Source organism: Ipomoea triloba, chromosome 7 (assembly GCF_003576645.1).
Source record: "Ipomoea triloba cultivar NCNSP0323 chromosome 7, ASM357664v1".
NCBI lineage: Eukaryota > Viridiplantae > Streptophyta > Magnoliopsida > Solanales > Convolvulaceae > Ipomoea > Ipomoea triloba.
Window position 1 is genome coordinate 12,092,811 of NC_044922.1, and position 6,242 is coordinate 12,099,052.

The window sequence follows — 6,242 nt, forward strand, 5'->3', positions numbered from 1 at the left end:
TTTGATAATTAATCTAGTCATTTTAATTAAAAGTAACTTCTAGTATATATATTTAAATGGAACATTGCCTAATCTATTTGTTGATATTAACAAACAATTGAATTTTTTTTGTTGAGGTTGGTTTTAGATGTGATTTAGTTGGCCGGAAAACTCCTTTTATAAAGAAACTACCGACCACGGAAAAACAATGAATATATGTTGTGAAAAAAAAAAAAAAAAGAGAGAGAGAGACTAAAGCTACGTAGTTCATTTTTGTTATCCTAGTCTCGTTCATAAAACAATGTACATTTTGTTGATCATCACAAGTAATTAATTCAACATTTGTTTTCTTAATTTGAAGCAATTCAAGATGTCTAGGAACAATGCTAATGGCTCTTCTTCCTTCAATTCTCTTCCACCTGCCTAGCCACAACAGAATCATATTTGCCCCGTATGATCGAGGGATATGGTTTAACAGCCGCCAAGCACTTTTTGGGCAAATGAGGCAACATGGTAGTCTTGAGATAAGAATCGCCTACCCTCATTTTTTCAATAGAGGCCATGTGACACCCTAAAATTTCGTCACCATTTTTGTTACAAAATAATTTTGGTTCGTCACTAAATGAAACGTTGTGTAATCTATTTGTTGATATTAATACCACAATTGCACTTTTTTTTGTTTAGGTTGGTTTTAGATGATTTAGTTAAATGGCAGGCAAACACCTTTTGTAAAGAAACAACCGACCACGGAAAAACAAAGCATATATGTTGTGAAAAAAAAAAAGAGAGAAGAAAAGCATGAAATTAAAGCTACTTAGTTCATCTTTGTCATCCTAATCTCGTTCATGAAATCACTGTAAGAATATTATATTGTACATTTGCAAAGTATAAATATTTCTCTCCTCTACATATTAATTCTTCAACATTTGTTTTCTTAATTTGAAGCAATTCAAGATGTCTAGAAACAATGCTAATGGCTCTTCTTCCTTCAATTCTTTTCCACCTGCCCATCCACAACAAAATCATATTTGCACCGTGTGTGGNTGTGTGTGTGTGTGTGTGTGTGTGTGTGTGTGTGTGTGTGTGTGTGAGATTGTAATCTATATCATGTTTGTATATTGTGTTATGTGTATGGGCTTGTAATGGGTATCATATTTATTGTGTTATATGTATGAGATTGTAATAGCTAGGTATCAAGTTTGTTTATTGTATTATATGTATGGGATTATAAACTATAATAGGTAACATGTTTGTTTATTGTGTTATGTGTAAGAGATTGCAATATCAGTGACAACGTGCATCGTGCGTGCATGAATTTTAAAAACATCTTAATTGTATTATCATGCTTTAGCTAATGACAATTTAACTCCTTTTATAAAGAAACCACCGACCACGAAAATATAATGTATGTATGTTGTGGAAAAAAATGGAACTTATGCTACCTAGAATATCTTAATCATTCTCGTCTTGAATCATTCACAAAATTAATAACGTAGTAGGCTTAAACATACTGAACACTAGCAAAGTACATACAAATAATCTTTCCATCCTCTATATATTAATTCTCACCACCATTCCTTGATCATTAATAATGGTAATTAGTACAACACTAGCTTTCTTAATTTGAAGCAAATCAAGATGTCTATGAACATTTCTGATGACTCTTCTTCCTTGAACTCTCCTCCTTTGACCAGCCACAACAAAATCATATATGTGGCCTATGTGGGAGGCGGTTTAACAGTCGCCAAGCACTCTTCACGAACATAACGCTCCATCGTAGCCGTGTGTGGAGAGGAGTTTTCCTTAATTAGCTTATTAGTACAGTTTTTTCTCTTCAATGCTTGTGTGTTACATTACATTAAAAATTAAAGGCACATTTAAAAAGGAGTTAATACCCATTTTGGTCCCTTGACTATAGCGTAATACTTGATTTTGTCCCATAGAATTAAAAGTACCCAATTTAGTCCTCTAACTTGTGAAATATACTTAATTTGGTCCTCCGTTACAATTTCCATCCATCAGCCGTTAAAAATGGGGGCAAAATCGTCATTTTCAATAGTCGAGGGACCAAAATGGGTACTTAATAGTTGAGGGACCAAAATGGGTATTTATTATTATTATTATTATTATTATTATTATTATTATATTTAATATTGGGACAATGTCTTTTAGTTTAGTTTTATATATCAACACTATGGGTGTGTAATCTATTAACCGAACCGTTTTAACCAAATTAAAGTTTTTAAAACTTTAAAACCGTTAACCGAACAAAATTAAATTTTTTTTGGGATTAATTGGTCTATTAACCGAACTTTTTAAAGCTAAATTTCTAAATCCTAAAAATAATATCTATAATAATAAATTCAATTAAAATAATACATATAGTAATAAATCCATAAGAAAATATACAAAAATAATATCATAAATACATTACAAATTTATAGAGATTTTACATATTAGATTATATATTTATTTATTTAGTTATATATATGTTTAAAATTTCGGTTAATCGTTCGGTTGACCGACAATTTTGAACGCAATTAACCGTTAATCGAAATTTTAAAAAACCTTTAACAATTAACCGAACTGAAAAAATTCTGTTAAAAACGGTTAACCGACACTTTCAAACCCAATTAATCATTAATTGAATTTTTAGAAAATCTTGAACCATTAACCGAACCCAAATTCAAACCCAATTAACCGTTAACCGAAATTTAAACAAAAAACATTTATCCATTAACCCAACCGAAAAAGTTCAGTTAAACAATGGTTAACCGTTCGGTTCGGTTAATGGTTAAAGGTTTTTTAAAATTTTAACTAAACTTTTTAAAATTTTGATTCAATGGTTTGGTTAATGGTTAAAGGTTTTTTAAAATTTCAATTAACGGTTAATTGGGTTCGAAATTGTCGATTAACTATTTTTAACTAAACTTTTTCGGTTCGGTTAATGGTTAAAGATTTTTTAAAATTTCGATTAACGGTTAATTGGGTTCGAATTTGTCGGTTAACTATTTTTAAATGAACTTTTATGATATTGTTTTTCTATATTTTGTTATAGANATTATTTTTAGGATTTAGAATTGTTGCTTTAAAAAATTCGGTTAATCTGTTAACCAACCGATTAATCGAAAACAGTTTCAAGTCGGCTCGATTAACGGTTGTAGTTTTAAAAACTTCGGTTATAATGGTTTGATTAATATATTACACACCCCTAATGTTGATATACAAAACTAAACTAAGAGATATTGTCCCAATAATAATAATAATAATAATAATAATAATAATAATAATAATAATAAGTACCCATTTTGGTCCCTTGACTATTAAGTACCCATTTTGGTCCCTTGACTATTAAAATGACAATTTTGCCCCTCTATATAACGGCTGGTGGATGGAAATTGTAATGGAGGACCAAATTGAGCATAATTTTACAAGTTAGAGGACTAAATTGGGTACTTTTAATTCTATGGGACAAAATCAAGTATTACGCATAGTCGAGGGACCAAAATGGGTATTAACTCTTTAAAAAAAATACTCCGTAATAACATAACGAATGTCTATTGCAGTTCCATGTTACATGTACAACTACTCATACGTATTTTCACATGTACAACTACACATACGTATAAAATTTCATCAATTAGTCCTTCTGAGGGATTGAAATGATAATTTTTTCATTTTTATAATTTCGGCAATTTTATCCTCAAAGGATTTAATTGACGAAATTTTAAACAATTCGGGGATAAAATTATTTGAAATTAAAAACTAGAGACTACATTGATATATAGTTAGTTGAGAAATAATTGAGGAATAAAAATAGTGATTTCCCCATAATAATAATAATGATAACAGCAACAACAACAACAATAACAATTCCAACTATATTATGTAGTGTGATGATGCATTTGTTACCATTCTAAATCGGTGGTCTCAGGATAGAATCCAATTACGGGGCATTAATTCTTTGGGCTGAAATATATTGAAAAGGTATAGATTAGATACTACTATGTAAAGAATTGAGTATTTCAAAAAAAAAAAAAAAAAACAACACGTAAGTGGTTATTCTCCATATTACTTTCTCTCTCTCATTCCGTGCTTTTTGTGTTAGTTGCGTTACATTTAAAATACACATTCTTTAACACACAAACAATGCGCATTTTATGTGCATTCATTTTGAAAACATTAAAATTGAATTAGAGAAAATAACAATCATTTTGTAACAATCATCATTCAAATTAAGGAAATTATCTATCAAAATGGTCCCTGACCACCAAAGTGGAAGGCATGATTCAAAGCAGATGGGTTCATATTTTGGATTCCATCTGTAAGGATTTAAAACTAATTTGGTTAATTGGTTAATTAAATTAAGGGAAAATGGCACTTTTTTCCCCTATGTTATGTGCATATGGTATTTTTTCTCCCTGTATTATTAAAGTGGCTGTTTTTCCCCTGAAATGTTAAATTGGCATTTTTACCCTTAAAAATAATTATTCATTTATTTTTCTTCTCCAACAAATTATTACTTATATGTATGGATGATCACGATTCGGTTCGAACCTAACCAAACACTGTAGCAGTCATACCGAAATAGTATGGACGGTTCTGGTTACGATTCAGAACCGAAAAAAAATAAAATTAAATAATTGTTGAACCGTGAACCGGAACTGAACCACAGTCATATATAGTGAAAATGATCAAACACTTATTTTGATAAATCGGTACGGTTCGATTACAATTTCGATTTTGAACCGTCAATCAAAACTTATTTTTTAAAAATTTTATTTCTTATTTAAAAATAGTCTAAATTCAACAATTATTTTATTTTATTTTTTTGGTTCTGAATCGTAACCGTAACTACCATCCATACTATTTAAGTTTAATTGCTACAGTGTTCGATTAGGTTCGTATCGAACCGTGATCTTCCATACATATTAGTAATAATTGATTGGAGAATAAAAATAAATGAAATAATTATTTTTAAGGGCAAAAATGTCAATTTAATATTACAGGGGGAAAAACTACCACTTTTAAAATAACTGAGGGAGGAAAACTGCCACTTTAATAACACAGGGGGGAAAGTGCTATATGCACATAACATAGGAGGAAAAAGTGTCATTTTCCCTTAAATTAATTTTTTTAGTTGATGGATTTTTAAATTTTTACTTGGAAGTTCACCAAAAGTGAACTACTGTCCATTACTATTTATGTGAATAGGCGCTGATTAAATTGTGGAAAAAAAAAACTAATTATATTAATTAAACTAGTATTTTCACTCGTGCGTTGCACGGAATGAATTTTGTTATAATATTTTAAGAATATTTAGATCGATATATAATTATATAAATTATAACATCAATATTATATAGTGCAAATGATGAAATGGTTGGATAGATTATGTTTTCTAATGTTATCCTGCCTTGAATTCAAGCAAATAATTGCTCAATTACCCGTGCGATGCACGGATAAATTTTCTAATTAAATTATATATTTAGATAATAAAATTAAAGATAGAATAATAAAAAAAATTATAATATTGAACGTGTACAATTATTTTATTATGAGATTAGTGTAAAAATATCACTCAATATAATATATGTTCTCTTGTAATATTGAATTGCTTGTTTATATTGATCGTCACAATATTTTACCAAAAAAAATATTATAAAATAAACATTATGTTATTAGATACAACACTTGATTTTAAAACATTCGAATTTAAATAAATCAAATGTGCTTAGAATATAAACATAATTATGCAAATTACATATATACATAAAATATGCTAGTAAAATGCATAGTCCACATATATTGTATACATGTCATTTAATATAGACACATGTCAAAGATAATCATTACTATTATTTTAGTCATCTAAGTAAATAAATAAATAAAATACAATAAATAAATGAATAAATAGAATGTCCAATGAAATAAATCAAAAATATATATATTTACAGCAACTCATTAAAATTGTTTTGGACAAAAAAAAAACCAAAAAAAAATCATCTCAATCTTTTAACCCTAACACCCCGTACAATCGAATCAATCGTACCCTAATTGTCTAAGCAGCACTTTAGGAATTTATTTCATTGAGTAAAACGAAAGTAAGAACCATTATGGTTAGAATTTTAAGTATGTGACTGAAAAAATCAAGAGATACAATGAAAAATGATGAATTATGGTAAGGTAAAAAATATCTGAAAATGTAATGATTTATATATTAATCTCAAAATCAATTAGATACAAATTATATTAAGAAAATT